Genomic DNA, 18,557 nt, shown 5'->3' on the forward strand with positions numbered 1-18,557 from the left:
ATAAAAGTAAAGTTGCTCCAGCAAACCCCTAATTTTAAAAATTTTTATTTATTTATTTTTTGGTACCAGAGACTAAACACAGGGGTGCTTTTAACCACAGAGCCACATCCCCAGCTCTTTTTATTTATTTATTATTTGAGACAAGGTCTCATCAAGTTTCTTAGGGCCTCTCTAAGTTTCTGAGGCTGGTTTTGAACTTGTGATCCTCCTGCCTCATTCTCCCAAGCCACTGGGATTACAGGTGTACACCACTGTGCTTAACTCATTCTCAATTTCTCCATTTATTCTCATGTCATGTATAATTTATGAGCAACTCCTTTTGATTCTGCCCCCATAACAGGTCCAGACCCCCAAGAAGCATTTAGTTTGGAGTGATAGGAAGGGATGCTGCAAGGAGAATGCATTGAAGTGTGGCAAGAATGGATCTATAGAAACAGAATACAGGTCTCTAACAGTTATCTAGGTCAGTGATTATGTAGCACAGACCAGGATATAGAGCGAACTAGAGGAAATTGAGATATATTTTAGAAGTAGAATAGATAGGACTTAGTGATTACTTGATTGTAGACATGCTACAGGGATAAAGCATGAATGATTCCCAGTTTCTAGTTTGAGCGACAAAGGGGATGTGATTAGAAAACCTGTTTAAGGTGAGTTAGGTATGGAGGAAATTCAAAATTCCCATCTTGGGGCTGGGGATGTGGTTCAGAGCCAGAGTGCACAGCTAGCATGCGCAAAGCCCTAGGTTCAATCCCCAGGGCCACAAATAAGATTCCTATTTTCAACAGGCTGTATTTGAAATGCTTATTGAACATCCAAACTAAGATGGACAAGGAGGGCAATGGATGTGTGAGTGTATAAATTTGGAAACAGTCAGCAGATGGAGTGTATTTAAAGCCATGGAAAGCAATGAGATTATCCGGGCAAGTAGTCAAGGGAGAGAGAGAAGAAAACACTACAAGGATCCCTGAAGAGGGGGAGTCAATCTAGGGAGTCAATCTAAGACTGTGGTACTGAGAGGAGAGCTTTTCAGGATGAGGTAATCACCATTCTGTCAAATGCTGCTGGTAGGAGAAGTAAGATGAGGATAGAAAAGTGCCTGATGATTGTGGCAAATGGAATTCATTTGTGACATGACAAAAGCAATTTCATTTCAGTATTGGTAGCAGAAGCCAGATTGGAGTGGGCTGAAGAATAGATATTTACTGAGTTGGTGGAGGCAGCATTCCTAGAAAATTCTTTCCAGAAGTTTTCCTCTGCCAGAAGTAAAGAAATTAGGCAATGGTTAAAGAGAATAGGAAATTAAGTGTGTGTGTGTGTGTGTTTGTGTGTGTGTGTGTGTGTTATAAACTGAGAGTGTACATGCATTAATGCTGATGAAAATTATCCAGTAAAATAGGAGACCACTGATACAATGATGCAGAGAAAGAAAAACAGAGACAGTCCTCTTCAAAGCAGTGAGAAAAGGAGACTGAGGCTTGCTTTTATTAGAAAGGGCAAGGGATCCTGGATTGTAATACCTGAAGGTTAAACCCCTGGAAAATCTGGGCTGATGCTTTAGAAGCCGGAAGAAACCTGAGAAGCCTGAATCATTTTCATCCTTTCCTGGAACACGCCACAGCACAGTCTCTGAATCTGCCCTCAACGCAGCCCCATCTATAATTTTGCTTTTCCTTTTTCCTGCCATTAGATTCAGATGAAGCAAGTAATTCCATTCAGTCCAATATACTGATGATTTAATGGATGGTGTCATATGTCACATGTTGTTCCAAAGGCTTAATGGTTATTTTTGCTGATACTGTCAGAGTATGAAAGCTAGCTAGGAACATCAGAATGTATACTTTGAGTTAACACAGAATTTGGTTTATAGGTCATAAAAATTAGTAATAGATAAGACAAATTCCCAAAGTTTTTTTTTAATTACTATTTCTAGTAAATTTCCTCATTCAAAAACTAAGATATTTACTAATATCAACATAAATATTTAATATTTTAAATGTAACATTTGTTAATATCATATTATATTTCTTATATTGAGGTCAAAATCATTTTCTTAAATAAGATGGCTAACATTTCCCAAATAATATCAGGCATATTTTGTATGTCTTAAATAATTCTTAACATTGTGGGGATGATGTAAGACGGAAACAGCTTTTTGATTGCAGGGTCCAGAAGCACTATGCCTAAAATTTTGTGGACCATGAGTCTGAAAATTCTTTGAACTTTATACCAGGGTGGGGTACATGGCAAATGCTTTTTGTCTCATTTTTAAAAACTAGACAAGAGGTTTTGCAAGTTTTTTTCCCTGCAAACCTGGTATTTACAAAAAAGAGGAAGCTACACACCACAGTGCCCTCTGCAGATGTTCTTGGCTATATCTGTGTAAAAAGCTTTCTGACAAGAGGAGAAATTTTATGTGACAAATATGATGGAGGTTTCTGCTTAATTATGGTAAGGGTCTTCTGGGTGAGGGTCTCCAATCTATGCTTCAGGGATAGCAATAATCATGATCACTGTTTATTCAGCGTTTATAATATATCAGGCCCTCAGCTAAGAGTTGTATGTAGATGATTTATTACATTTTTGTGTGACACATTATTGTAAATTTTAGCTAGCATTATTTTTTTTCTTGTATCTTTTGGCCTTAATCTGATTCAGAGATCCTAAGAGTTTTATTCATTTTCTCAAGAAGAGAAAAGCAGAGAGAGAGAGAGAGAGAGGGAGGGATATAGGGAGGGGGACAAAAGCATTTCATTCAAAATATATATATATATATATATATATATATATATATATATATATATATATATATATCTCATTCACAAAACTTTTCACATTATTTATATTTACTTAAGGAATAAATATAAGCCTTTTATTTGATTCATAATGATCATGTCTACTTAGAAGTTATCAATGAAAATGATAATTAAAATTACAAAGATAAAATTTGTTTTTGTATAAAAGTTAATTGAAGAATAAAAATCTGCCTGATATAATATAGATCTTAAAATGTTTTGTTGGGAGAGAATGGAATTGGTAAAAAAGAATGGCTTCAAAAGAAACCACAGAGTGGCAGAAACTTTAATGAGTAATTCTGATAAAACAAACAAAATCAAATATTTACTCTAAAACAAATGGAAAATCATTAACCATTTCGTGATTATCAAAATTATTTTAGTAAAATAAATATTTAAGTAACACAATATTTTGACTCTACTCTAGAGTTGTGTTGTCAGATGTGGTAGCCCCAAGACACATGTGGGTATTTAAATTTAAATAGGTAATTAATCAAAATAAAATAAACAATTGGCTTTCTCAATTGCAGTTGACACATTTCAAGTCCTCAAGAGCCATGTAGCACTTGTGGCTACCATACTGAAAAAAGCAGATGTAGAACATTCCCATTGTCTCAGAAAAGCCTATTAGATGGTACTCTCTGAAGAAAATTGATTAAGGAACTAAGTGGTCTTAATAGAATTCATTCTAAACACAACTCTATCAAGTGTCTTCAAAAAGTCCTTAGCAAATAAAAAAGAAATGTCCTTAGTGACAAAGTATTGAGATAAAAACATCCTGAGATACTTTCCTCTATTTTATACATCAGGTGATTTTGGTTAAAGGAACAACTGACTGACTTTATAATTCTCTAGGGTTATATGTGAAAATTCACCTCATTATGCCATCCCTAACATTAAGCACTTTGTACAGATGTGTTTCTCATTTGTGATTTTTTTCAAAAAATATCAATTCTATAATTATAAATTTACCCTTTTTTAATTTTTCCATTTGTTAACTTCAGACTTTTTAGTACTTGACAGATATCCATTAATTCAAAACATAATAAAGTTAGTCAAGTCATATGCCAATAATCAAAAATTAGCTGTAGTTGTTTCACCTTTCCTTTTTTTAATTTCCATTTTTTCTAAAGAATTTTAAAACAAATCCCAGATATTTTGTCATTTCACTTTTGCAAATATGGATATTTTAAATCATAATCATAATGATATTATCACACTTGATAAAACATAGAATTCCTTATTATCCTTAAATAACAGTCCAAAGGAAAACTTCCCTGATTGTTTTGAGCACACCCCCCCCCCTTTTTTTTTTTTTGTGGGCAGAGAGGTGGGGTAGGGGGGGTGTTACCAGGTATTAAACTCAGGGGCATTCGCATCCCCAGCCATATCCCCAGCCCTATTTTGCATTTTACTTAGAGAGTGTCTCATTAAATTGCTTAATACCTTGCTTTTGCTGAAGCTGGCTTTGAACTTGCGATCCTTCTGCCTCAGCCTCCCAAGCCACTGGGATTACAGGTGTGACCACACCCGCACTGGGGTTTAAGCACATCTTTTTACAGTTGGTTTGTTGGAGTTAAGAAGCAAGAAAACCCAAACACTGCATTTAATCCTTAGTTCTCTTTTCTCTGTCTTCAATCTTGAGTGACCCCCACACACACTCTGTCTCTTTTGAACAACTGAGTTTTCAGAGAAATTGAGTCAGTTGATAAAATATTTATCAACATTTTATTGTTTTATTTTATTGTTTTCTCCTTTAAGATGTCATTTAACTTATTTCTCTGTCTCCCTCCACGTAAACAGGGAATTAGCCCCAAAGCTTAATTAAATACAGGTTCAAGTGAATTTGGCACAATTACTACATAGGTGATTCTGTGTCTTTCTTTACACATTACATAATTTGACACATAATGTGTGGTAACCATGAAGATGCCTAGTCTGACCATTGGGTTCAAGGAGTGACATTCTTATTCTTCTAGTCCTGATTGCCATTGTCAAATTTTCTGTCAGTCTTTATCACAGGATTTCATCTACTGGTGATCTTTGAAATCTTTGTTATTTCATTAGGAATTGTAAAATGATGAGTACCTATTTGTATCATTCCATCTATTTTTACTTGTTGGAATTATCCTGTAAAAGACAATTTTCCTTATCAAATTTGCTAGTTATCCTGAGATGTAGGTCATACAGGAAAGACAGGATAGAGAATTCCTTTTATTGATCAATTTTCAGAATGCAGAGTTGATGCCTTAGTTATCAATAGTGGTGACTGAATTTAAATCACTTTTATGGTTTCATCATGAACATACAGGTTATATATATATATATATATATATATATATATATATATATATATATATATATATATATATTTAATGTGTGCTTCAATCAATTTTTGGCTCCTCCATCCTTTTTATTCAAGATTATATTATGAAAAATTTTAAATATAAAGAAAATTTTGAAAATTTGGAAGTTTCTACAATGAATATTTTAGTATACTTGTTTTGTCATATGTATTCCTCTTATATTGTTTGAATATTAAATGTCCCCCAAAGATCCATATGTGTAGTCCCCAGTCCAAGGTGCTATTGGGAGGGTAGTGGAACCTACATGAGGTGGAACCTAGTGGAAGAAAGTCAGGTCATTGGTATCATGCCATTAGAGGGGATGTTGAGACCTTAGCCCCTTCTTCTCCCTTTGCTTCTCTGCCACCATGTGAGGAGCTTTGCTCCAATGCACACTCCATGCCGTGATACCCTGCCTCACCACAGGGCCCACAACTATAGAGACAAACGATTGTGGTCTGAAACCTCAGAATCCATGAACCAAAATAAACATTTTCTCCTTTTAAATTGTTTATCTCAGGTGTTTTGTCACAGTGACAGAAATCTGACAAATACAACATGTATTAGTGTTACTAATACACCATGTATTAGTCAAATTAGTATCTATCCCTATATTGATCCATTAATCAATAGGGATTCTTTTTCTGATAAATTTGTAAGTAGGGTGTAAACACCAGGCTACTTCCCCTTAAATACTTCATTAACTGGATTGCAGTATTTATCTATAGTTTGCACTCTGTCTTTTAGACATTACTTCATTAGTCTTTGAGCTTTCTTATTTTATGGCACAGAAGATGTCTCAGTCTCATCTGACATATTTCTTGCTCTAGACCTGTAACCAACTATTAGTTCATTTAGTGATTATATTATTTTCTGCAGTGCAACCAAATGCCGCCAAACTTAATGTCTTTTAAAACCATACTTGCTTAACTTCTAATTCTGTGCACTAGCTGGATTACTCTCTAAGTCTGAGAGAGCTGAACTCTCTCATAAACCTGTGAAAAGCTAACAGGCAGCTGGCTGGTCTAGGATGCCTTATTCATATGCAGGTTAGGTCACACAGGGCCTTGTATTCTAAAGGGCACCACACTTAGTTAAATACACTGCTATTGTTTGTTTTTTTTTTTAATTCTTATTATTTTAAAATAAGGAGCCCCACATTTCACTTTGCACTGGCCCCACAATTTCTATAGCTGGTCCTGCTCACGTAGCTGGCCTTTGGCACTCTGTTTCCCAGGGCACCAGAGGCAAACAGGTCCTATTTCCCTCCCAGTAGTTTGTCTGGGCTCCTCCACACAGTAGTGGTCACGGAGTTCCCAAATGCAGCAAGAGAATAATCTCCAAGGAACAAATGCTTTCAAGGCTCAGCTTACATCACATTTGCTGATGTCCTATCACCCAGAGCAAATTAGGTGGACAAGTCTATAGAGTTCAGGAGAAAAGGCAACATTGAATGTGAGAAAATGGAGAATTATTGTGATCATCATTGCAAACAGTCTACCACAGGGTTGAACGATATTTAGAAATACTGATCTCCTTGATTCAGATGCTTATTGCTTTTAGTGCTTCCAGTTGTCATTGCCACCAAGTCTTTTAAGTTGTTGAAGCTAAGAAATGTGTTTTTTAAAATGACAACAATAATGAGTTTGCATTGTTACTTACACGGTTTTTACTTCTTTGATTCTGTACTTGTAGCTTTGTTGTATGCTGAAAAATCCAACATTAGCATAATTACTTATTTGTTTGATCTTACAACTTAGAAAAATTATTTCAAAATAATACCATTCTTACTAATGATGGTAAGATTACTGAATGAAGTTAAGATTTTTCCATCGATCCATTTACCCGTATACTTCAATAAAGATATCTCATCAAAATACTGGGTTCTATTGTCATTTGAAATAATTGTTCTTCATCTGGTTATGTCACTAATTTGAAATAAAATTGGATCATCTGGTTCCATTTCCTTTCAATCTGTAGGTAATGCTTTTTATGCTTCTTGATTTACTTTGATATTTAATTGAAAATTCAATGAAATAATTTAGTATTTGTATGCTGTTGTAAGAAATAATACAAAGATGCTGTGGACATGCTGCTCAGTTCTCCCAATAGTAACACTTGTAAAGTTATAGTATATCATAACCATAATATCAACATTCGGACCATCCATAGATCTTATTCATAGTCCCCCAGTTTTACTTGCATTTTTGTGTGTGCCTGGGTGTGTGTGTGTGTGTGTGTGTGTGTGTGTATTTAGTCCTAAACAATTTTATCATGTATGCCAATACCGTGGTCAAGATACTGAATAGTCTCACCTATTAGGGTCTCTCCCTTGATTTACTTTAATTTTTTTTTTTTTCTTTTATTTTTTTTTTATTTTTTCATCTTCCATACATTTGATTTAAATGAGTTATGCATTTCCATTTTTACCCCAAATACAGATTGCAGAATCATATCAGTTACACATTCACAATGCTTACATAATGCCATATTAGTGACTGTTGTATTCTGCTGACTTTCCTATCCCCTACTATCCCCCCTCCCCTCCCCTCTCATCTTCCCTCTCTATCTCATCTGTTGTTGTTCCATTCTCTCCCTTCCCCCCCTTTCCCCTCACAACCTTGTATATGTGATTTCGTATAGAAATGAGGGTGTCCTTCCGTTTCCATGCACTTTCCCTTCTCTCTCCCTTTCCCTCCTATCACTCGTCTCAGTTTAATGTTAATATTTTCCTCATGCTCTTTTCCTCTGTTCAGTTCTTAGTTGCTCTCCTTAAATCAAAGAAGACATTTGGCATTTGTTTTTTAAGGATTGACTAGCTTCACTTAGTATAATCTGCTCTAATGCCATCCACTTCCCTGAAAATTCAATGATTTTGTCATTTTTTATTGCTGCATAATACTCCATTGTGTATAGATGCCACATTTTTTTTATCCATTCATCTATTGAAGGGCATCTGGGTTGGTTCCACAGTCTGGCTATTGTGAATTGTGCTGCTATGAACATGGATGTGGCAGTATCCCTATAGCATGCTCTTTTAAGGTCCTCAGGGAATAGTCCGAGGAGGGCGATAGCTGGGTCAAATGGTGGTTCCATTCCCAGCTTTCCCAGGAATCTCCATACTGCTTTCCATATTGGCTGCACCCTTTTGCAGTCCCACCAGCAATGTACAAGTGTACCCTTTTCCCCACATCCTCGCCAGCACTTATTGTTGTTTGACTTCCTAATGGCTGCCAATCTTACTGGAGTGAGATGGTATCTTAGGGTGGTTTTGATTTGCATTTCTCTGACTGCTAGAGAAGGTGAGCATTTTTTCATGTACTTATTAATTGACTGTATGTCTTCTTCTGAGAAGTGTCTGTTCAGGTCCTTGGCCCATTTGTTGATTGGGTTATTTGTTGTCTTATTGTTTAATTTTTTGAGTTCTTTGTATATTCTGGAAATTAGGGCTCTATCTGAAGTGTGAGGAGTAAAGATTTGTTCCCAGGATGTAGGCTCCCTATTTACTTCTTTTATTGTTTCTCTTGCTGAGAAAAAACTTTTTAGTTTAAGTAAGTCCCATTTGTTTATTCTTGTTATTAACTCTTGGGCTATGGGCGTCCTATTAAGGAATTTGGATCCTGACCCCACAATATGTAGATCGGAGCCAACTTTTTCTTCTATCAGGTGCAGGGTCTCTGCTTTGATATCAAGCTCCTTGATCCATTTTGAGTTAACTTTTGTGCATGGCGAGAGAAAGGGATTCAGTTTCATTTTGTTGCATATGGATTTCCAATTTTCCCAGCACCATTTGTTGAAGATGCTATCCTTCCTCCATTGCATGTTTTTAGCCCCTTTATCAAATATAAGAAATTTGTAATTTTGTGGATTGGTTTCTGTGTCCTCTATTCTGTACCATTGATCCACCTGCCTGTTTTGGTACCAGTACCACGCTGTTTTTGTTACTATTGCTTTGTAGTACAGTTTGAACTCTGGTATCGCTATACCTCCAGATTCGCACTTCCTGCTTAGTATTGTTTTTGCTATTCTGGGTCTTTTGTTATTCCATATGAATTTCATGATTGCTTTATCTATTTCTACAAGAAATGCCATTGGGATTTTGATTGGCATCGCATTAAACCTGTAGAGAAGTTTGGGTAATATCGCCATTTTGATAATGTTAGTTCTGCCTATCCATGAACAGGGTACATTTTTCCATCTTCTAAGATCTTCTTCTATCTCTCTCTTTAGGGTTCTGTAGTTTTCATTGTATAAATCTTTCACCTCTTTTGTTAGGTTTATTCCCAAGTATCTTATTTTCTTTGAGGATATTGTGAATGGGGTGGTTTTCCTCATTTCCATTTCAGAAGTTTTGTTGCTGATATACAGGAATGCCTTTGATTTATGCGTATTGATTTTATATCCTGCCACTTTGCTGAATTCATTTATTAACTCTAGCAGTTTCTTTGTAGACCCTTTTGGGTCTGTTAAGTATATTATCATGTCATCCACAAATAGCGATAATTTAAGTTCTTCTTTTCCTATTTTTATGCCTTTAATTTCTTTTGTCTGTCTAATTGCTCTGGCTAGTATTTCAAGAACTAAGTTGAATAGAAGTGGTGAAAGAGGGCATCCCTGTCTAGTTCCAGATTTTAGAGGGAATGCCTTCAGTTTTTCTCCATTTAGAATGATGTTAGCCTGAGGCTTAGCATAGATAGCTTTTACAATGTTGAGGTAAGTTCCTGTTATCCCTAGTTTTTCTAGTGTTTTGAACATAAAGGGATGCTGTACTTTGTCAAATGCTTTTTCTGCATCTATCGAGATGATCATATGGTTCTTATCTTTAAGTCTATTGATGTGGTGAATAACATTTATTGATTTCCGTATATTGAACCAGCCTTGCATCCCAGGGATGAATCCTACTTGATCATGGTGCACAATTTTTTTGATATGCTTTTGCATTCGATTCGCCAGGATTTTATTGAGAATTTTTGCATCTAAGTTCATTAGAGATATTGGTCTATAGTTTTCTTTCTTTGAAGTGTCTTTGTCTGGTTTTGGGATCAGGGTTATGTTGGCCTCGTAGAATGAATTTGGAAGAGCTCCTTCTTTTTCTATTTCTTGAAATAGCTTGAAAAGTATTGGTATTAATTCTTCTTTGAAGGTTTTGTAAAATTCTGCTGTATACCCATCCGGTCCTGGGCTTTTCTTAGTTGGTAGTCTTTTGATGGCCTCTTCAATTTCTTCTTTTGTTATTGGTCTGTTTAAATCGTGTGTGTCTTCCTGACTCAATCTGGGCAGATCATATGACTTAAGAAATTTATCGATATCTTCACTATCTTCTATTTTATTGGAATATAGAGTTTCAAAATACTTTTTAATTATCTTCTGTATTTCTGTAGTGTCTGTTGTGATATTGCCTTTTTCATCCCGTATGTTAGTAATTTGCGTTCTCTCTCTTCTTCTCTTCGTTAGCGTGGCTAAGGGTCTGTCGATCTTATTTATTTTTTCAAAGAACCAACTCTTAGTTTTATCAATTTTTTCAATGGTTTTTTTGGTTTCAATTTCATTGATTTCCGCTCTGATTTTAATTATTTCTTGTCTTCTGCTATATTTGCTGTTGTTTTGCTCTTCCTTTTCTAAGGTTTTAAGATGTAGTGTGAGTTCATTTATTTGTTGGTTTTTTCTTTTTTTGAGGAATGAACTCCAGGAAATGAATTTCCCTCTTAAAACTGCTTTCATTGTGTCCCATAGATTCCGGTATGTTGTGTCTGTATTGTCGTTTATCTCTAGGAATTTTTTGATTTCCTCCTTTATATCTTCTGTAACCCATTGATCATTCAGTAACATATTGTTCATTTTCCAGGTGATGCAGGATTTTTCCTTCCTTCTTTTATCATTGATTTCCAGCTTCATTCCATTATGGTCAGATATGGTGCATGGTATTATCTCCACACCTTTATATTTACTGAGAGTCGCCCTATGGCATAATATATGGTCTATCTTTGAGTAGGATCCATGTGCTGCTGAGAAGAATGTGTATCCACTTGATGATGGTTGATATATTCTATATATGTCTGTTAAGTCTAGGTTATTGATTACGTTATTAAGTTTTATAGTTTCTTTGTTCAGCTTTTGTCTAGAGGATCTGTCCAATGGCGAGAGTGGTGTGTTGAAGTCTCCCATAATTACTGTGTTGTGGTCTATTTGACTCTTGAACTTGAGGAGAGTTTGTTTTATGAACGTTGCAGCACCATTGTTTGGTGCATATAAATTGATAATTGTTATGTCTTGTTGGTTGATGGTTCCTTTTAACAGTATATAGTGTCCTTCTTTATCCCTTTTGATTACCTTAGGTTTGAAGTTGACTTTATTCGATATGAGAATGGCCACTCCTGCTTGTTTCCGATGGCCATGTGAGTGGTATGATTTTTCCCAACCTTTCACCTTCAGTCTGTGAATGTCTTTTTCTATCATATGAGTCTCCTGAAGGCAGCATATTGTTGGATTTGTTTTTTTAATCCAGGTTACTAGCCTATGTCTCTTGATTGGTGAATTTAAGCCATTAACATTTAAGGTTACAATTGAAATATGGTTTGTACTTCCAGTCATGTTTATTTATTTATTTATTTTAGATTGGTTAGTTTTCCCTCTTTGGTTATTTTTCTTCCCCTTTACTGAGATACCTCCCACTGTTAGTTTTGGGCGCTATTTTTCAGTTCCTCTTCTTGTAATATTGTGGTCAAAATGTTTTGCAGTGCTGGTTTTCTGGCTGCAAATTCTTTTAGCTTTTGTTTATCGTGAAATATTTTAATTTCATTGTCAAATCTGAAGCTTAGTTTTGCTGGATACAGTATTCTTGGTTGGAATCCATTATTTTTCAGTGTTTGAAATACGTTGTTCCAGGATCTTCTCGCTTTCAAAGTCTGTGATGAAAAATCAGTCGTTAACCTAATTAGTTTACCCCTAAATGTAATCTGCTTCTTTTCTCTCGTAGCTTTTAGTATTCTCTCCTTGTCCTGTATGTTAGCTATCTTCATGATTATGTGTCTTGGGGTTGGTCTATTATGGTTTTGGATGTTTGGGGTCCTGTAAGCTTCCAGGATTTGGCAATCCATTCCATCTTTCATCTCTGGGAAGTTTTCTAGTATTATCTCCTTTAGTAAGCCATCCATTCCTTTGGACTGATTCTCTGTGCCTTCTTCTATCCCAATGACTCTCAAATTTGGTTTTTTGATAAGATCCCATATCTCTTGGATAGATTGCTCGTGAGATTTCAGCATCTTTTCTGTGTTAACTATATTCTTTTCAAGTTGATAAACTTTGTCTTCATTATCTGATGTTCTGACTTCTACTTGATCTAGTCTGTTTGTAATATTCTCATTAGCGCTTTTAATCTGATTTACGGATTCTTGCATTTCTATGATTAAAACTTGATTTTTTTTTAACACCTCTATCTCCTGATAAAGCTCATTCTTTACTGATTGAATTTGTGTGGTTAGTTCCTCTTCAAAATATACTTTCAATGCTTGGATTTGCTGTCTCATGTCTTCTCTAATATTCCGTTCCATCTGAATTAGGTATGTCTTGATTTCTTTCCCTGTCCAAGTTTCTGTTTCTGCTATGTCCTCTTGTACATTTAGATTGTCCTGCATTGTTTGTAACCCTTTTTTCCCTTGTTTTTTCATATTGTTCACGTCGCTATCCAGCTCTGTTTGACTGCTTTGTAACTGCTTTCTCCTATACATTTGTTTTGGCTTTGTATATCTCTGTTTTCTCTCTTTTGTGTTGGGAGATTATGCCTAGAAATGTTGGGCTTTGTTGTGCTTTAAAGCAGATTCATTCAATTCATATAAGGCTTCTAGGTCCTGTATGCATATAATGTTTTGCTGTTTGTTCTTAGGTCTATACGTTTAGGTTAGGTGCTCTGGTGGTACGATGGTTAGTATGTCTTGGCTACTTTAGGAGATTGCTCCACTGAAGGTGGATACTACCGGGCAATTGGATCAGGGTGTTGTTAGTAGCTAGGTATTTGGGAGTCTTATAGACAGCCTCGAGATATTCACCTATTTGCATTTAGACAATTACACGCAATGGAAGATGTAATGCTTGGGATGAGAGTTGGGGGGTAAGGGGATGAAGGTGCTGTTAAAAAGATAAAAGGATGGAGGGAGAGATAGATTAGAGGGGAATGAAAAGAACAATAAAATTTGAAATGGGATAGAAAGAGAGAAAGAGTAGGGGGGAAAGGATCAGAGAGAGAATAAGGAGAGAGAAAAAAAATATATCGGCAGCATCAACCACAACAACAACCACAAAAAAAATAAAAATAAAAATAATAAAAATAAAAATAAAAAATAAAAAATAAAAAATAAATTAAAGTCTTGGAGCTCCTCCTTCTTCTCTTCCAGTAGGTGGAGCTGTGCCCTCCAAGCGGAGCGTCTGCTCTGTACCTGCCGAGAGCTATCTCTGTAGGGCGTCTCCTGGGAGTCTCTCAGACTTGTCAGTCCCGAGCCATTTCACTTCTCCAGCTCTTAACCCCCTTCCTCCTGTCAGCCTGCCAGCCAGGTCCTGTTCCCCAGAAGTGATTCCCCCGAGATCTAGTTACACTTGCAGCCCCACCGTGTGTCCCTTTTAAGCCCCAGTGCTGTGGTAAACTGGCGGCTAAGACCCTGGCGGTCACCGCTGGTGATATGGGGGCCTTGGGGTCTGGGATCCCCTCTGCTTCCCTGCGGACACGACCCCTGAGAAGTCAATGAGGTTTCCTGGCTGCCTGTATCAGTATGGGAAGTCACGCACCTGCTAAAGTGGATTCTGCTGGGAAGGAATTCCGCCGGCCGAACTCCGATGACGTCACCTCTCTGCTATGGCGGGCCCCAGGCTCCTTGCCGGAGTGTCCGAGGGGAGGGGTGGAACTGGTCCAGCCCGGTTCGCCTCAGCTCCTGCGTCGTGGGGGCTTGGCTAAAGACTTCTTCCTGCCAAGCTGTGTCTCGGCATCTAGCAGGACCCAGTCACTTTTGCTGCGGGCGGGTGGACAGATCTGCAGCTGTGCCCGCGGTGCGCGGACTGTGGAAGGTGAATCTGGTACTCCGCGTCTAGCGGCAGGGTCCCGCTCGTCCGGGTCACATAGACGTTTTAAAAAAATCCTAGTAGCTCCCGGGCGGTCTCTCTTCAATGGAATTTTGCTAGGAGAATCTCCGTTGGAAGGATCCAAGAGTTATCCTTGCAACTTTATGCCCCCATCACTGGGAGTACAGTGAAAGTGCAGCCTCTCTGCCCGCCGCCATGTTGGATCTTACTTTAATTTTTTGACTATGAAAAACAATGACATGATTCAAAAGTCAGAACTCTATATTGAGGCATAGTCAGACTAGTCTGGTTTCTAACCATGTCCTCTTCACATGATTTCCTCCATTTTGTTATAGATAATCTTTAAAAATAACTTTTGTTTTATTCTACCACTGTTTTTGAAAACATAAATAAATATATAGAGATATATACCCGTGCATATACATATTCCTCTTTTTCCAAATAAGGAAGCAGAAGATCTACACATACACATAAGGAAGCACATACATGAGGATCTGCCTATTTTAAAACAATACTAGAATCTCAGTGGCTTAAAAGGAGACAATGTCATGTCTCATCTCACAGTCTGTGTCACTTTGGGGCAGCACAGGCTCTATTGTGCCACTGCCTGTTCCTCGTGTTGTGAGGCCAAGGGAGCAGTTATACCTTGTACCAGTGAGTGGCAGAGCCCACCGTGACTTTCAAAGGGTCTCACTGGATGGTTATATTGATCACCAGATGAACATAATGCTGACATTATATTGCCTAAAGAAAATATCGTAACCATGGATAACCTCAGGTGAACAGGGAAAGGTGATTTTAGGATATGCTTAAGAAGAGAGAAAGCCAGAATATTTGTGAACAGCCATAATAATAATCACAGTTCACTTTTCTTGGCACTAATTATTTAGTTCAAGTTCTTTCCTACATTTTAAATACAGTCATCTCCTTTCAAGAATGCTGACCCATTTGTAGCATTAGAGGCTCTACATCAGGTGTATTTCTCTACATTGAGTCCAGGTGTGGCTTTCCTTATTTTATATTTATTTAAAAATATTTGTTGATGAATAGTAGAACATTCACAGTGCACTAAAATGTTTCACTGAGCCCCTTCCCAGCCACTATCCCCACCACAGAGATAGCTCCTATTCTAACTTATATCCCTATAGTAGCTCACCAGTTCTTAAACTTCATACAAATAGAATTGACCTAGTATACACTCTTTTATGTTTGGCTCTTTTCGCTCAACATTATGTCTGTGAGTTTCATTCGTGTTGTTTTGTGTAGTAAAATTTTATTTCCTTGTGTTGTTGAATATTATTCTATTGTATAAACAGCATAATTTAGTCATTCTGCTATTGAAGAACATTTGGCTTGTTTCTTATTGTAGGTTATTTTTAATTAAGCGGCTGTGAACATTTTTGTTTCTTTCTTTTGATGACTATACACACTCATTTCTCTTGGGTTTATATCTAGGAGTGAAATTGCTATGTTGGCTACAGTCATATATTTTGCTTTCAATATATTTGTATTTATATTAGCTGCTAAACAGTTCTCTAAGGTGTTAGTTATTTAATATGCTTCCCTTGATTCAGAAACCTATTCAGCAACAACACACATTATCTATCTCTTAACACACACACACACACAATACACAATGATGAGATGAAATAAGAATGACAGTGGACATTCCCATTGGAAAGTGGACTAATGGGAGGAATATAGCAGACTCCTTGGCATCTCTGAACCCCAACCCCACCGGGCAGCTGTTGTGAGACTCCTCCACCCTGAGGGTTGTTTCTTGACTGGGACTGCTCTGCTCTCTGGAAAGCTCTTCTCTCCCCCTTATTCTCTTTGACCAACTGTTACCAAATGTTCTACCACTTCATAACCCTTCTACCAGTTTCCACTCAATATTCGAGCCACCTACTGCTGGGACTGAGCCCTCAACTTGTGGGATCAGTTGCTATCTCCAGGTAGATACTGTCAGAATTGAATAAGAGCTTTTCCAGCCGGTGTCCACTGCAGAAGTGCTTGGTATAGAAACAGCCCCCCCCCCCCCACACACACATACACACAAACACATCTGGTGTCAGATGTATTGAGTTACTGAGGGTAGAAAACACTTTGGTTTCTTCATTTCCTATAGCAAAGAACTGAGCTCTTGCCATTGTCTGATGGGAAAGAATAATCTAAATGACAACTGCAGTAATGTGTCCTGGAAACAACTCCATAGCAGAGCATAGAGATTACACTATTTTGGCTAAAAGTCCAAAGAGAGGGCAGAGCTCTGTTGCATAGATGTCTCACAGTCATGAAACCCATGTCCTAATACTGAACATTGGACTATTTGCATTCTTTCTGTACTGTTAATAATGTCACCGTGAAAAACCTTGTGCATAAATCATTTTGCATTTTTGCTAGTGTATCTCTGTCTATTTTAACTTTTCTGTTAAAATATTTTTGGTTTTATTTAGTGTTTTTAGCCTAATCTATTTTTTCCTTTTTTTGCATTTTAATAGTTTTGACTCATTGACTCAGAGTTAGTCAAGTTTGATATATTTTGTTATACTTCTGTGTCTTTAATGTTTCTTGCTTTTTGTTCTTCTTTGCTGTATAATTTATTTTCTAGATCAGATAAGCTGTTTCATTTATTCTCTCTTTTAAAGTAGCATAGTTGCCAGAAATCATGACTTACACCTATTGTTTAAAACCATCTGCTTTTCAGGGTATACAGTAAATAACTTAAATGTCAGGATAAAACCATAATGTTTGATTATTCTTTAAATACAAATATACATTTAATTCTGTGATTCAATCTTTATTCATCTCATTTGTAATTTATATATAGGTCCAGCTTATCATGGTAATACTCTCTTCTTTATATAATAATTTACCCTTGAAATTAATCATACCTACAATAGTCACATTTACAGCTATTGAAGACTTTCAATAGCCTATATCTACTCTTTCTGATTTTTCAATTTAGCTTTGTCTATTCAGAGTGTCTCTTATAGGGTTGTTGTTTTTCTTTTTCTTTTGGTTTGTTTCTTTGAGAGGAGCAGGAAGAAGATCACATTGAGTTACAGCTACACACTGGTTCCCACTCCCCTCTGACCCCATTAAGTACTGTCTCCACAAGCTTCCTCCTTAGAGACTGGTGCCCTCCAGTGCTCTGTCTTTAACCCCCTTCCAGCCTCCTTCTTTGGGCAATCTCTTCTTTAGCCAGGACTCCAGCTATTACCCACCTCTAAGGAGGACTTCAGTGCCCGTGTTAACCAGGCACACCCTTTCAAATACATTGTGTGTCTATTTGCCAAGGCTTTCCAGGTGTCCTGTCCAGAAATCTGAGGATAAGGCATAACATTTCATTCTTCCTTAAATCAGCTCTTGCTTTTGTTTTGCTTTCCTTTAGATCACCACCACCCTTTAGGTCATGCCAGCTGAAGTCCCTCAAATCCTTTAAAATCCCCTGAATCCTTCTTCATCATGTCTGATCAGTTCCTAAATCCTGTCAATTCACTCTGTGTTATCCAAAGCAAGTGCTTCCTTTCTGTTCCCACAACTGACTCCACATTGGATCTCTCTTTATCCAGCAGTAATCCCTCAGTTGGGGTTCCCTTTCCCCACTTTTCTCTATCTAATGTTTGACATCTACAGTTCAGTTTAAGACATTCACACACAAATAATTGCCATTTTGGAACTCAAGGGCCATGACCTCATGCCCACCTGCATTTAAAACTTGCATTTAAAAAGTCACCTCCTCTTCATCTATTGAAGGACATCAAGGTTGGTTCCACAATTTGGCTATTGTGAATTGGGCTGCTATAAACATTGATGTGGCTGTGTCCCTGTAGTATATTGTTTTAAGTCCTTTGGGTATAGATCCAGGAGTGGGATAGCTGGGTCAAATGGTGATTCCATTCCCAATTTTCCAAGAAATCTCCATACTGCTTTCCATATTGGCTGCACCAATTTGCAGTCCCACCAGCAGTGTATGAGTGTGTCTTTTCCCCCACATCCTCACCAACACTTATTATTGTTTGTATGCATAATAGCTGCCATTCTGACTGGAGTGAGATGAAATCTTGGAGTAGTTTTGATTTGCATTTCTCTAATTGCTAGTGATTATGAACATTTTTTCATGTGTTTGTTGATTGATTGTATATCATCTTCTGAGAAGTGTCTCTTCAGGTCCTTGGCCCATTTACTGATCGGGTTGTTTTTATTGTGTCTAGCTTTTTGAGTTTTTTATATTCGCTAGTGATTAGTGCTCTAAATATGGCATCTATACACAATGTAATATTACTCAGCAATAAAAGAGAATAAAATCATGGCATTTGCAGGGAAATGGATGGAGTTAGAGAAG

The sequence above is a fragment of the Callospermophilus lateralis genome, chromosome 1 (assembly GCF_048772815.1).
Source record: "Callospermophilus lateralis isolate mCalLat2 chromosome 1, mCalLat2.hap1, whole genome shotgun sequence".
Classification (NCBI taxonomy): Eukaryota; Metazoa; Chordata; class Mammalia; order Rodentia; family Sciuridae; genus Callospermophilus; species Callospermophilus lateralis.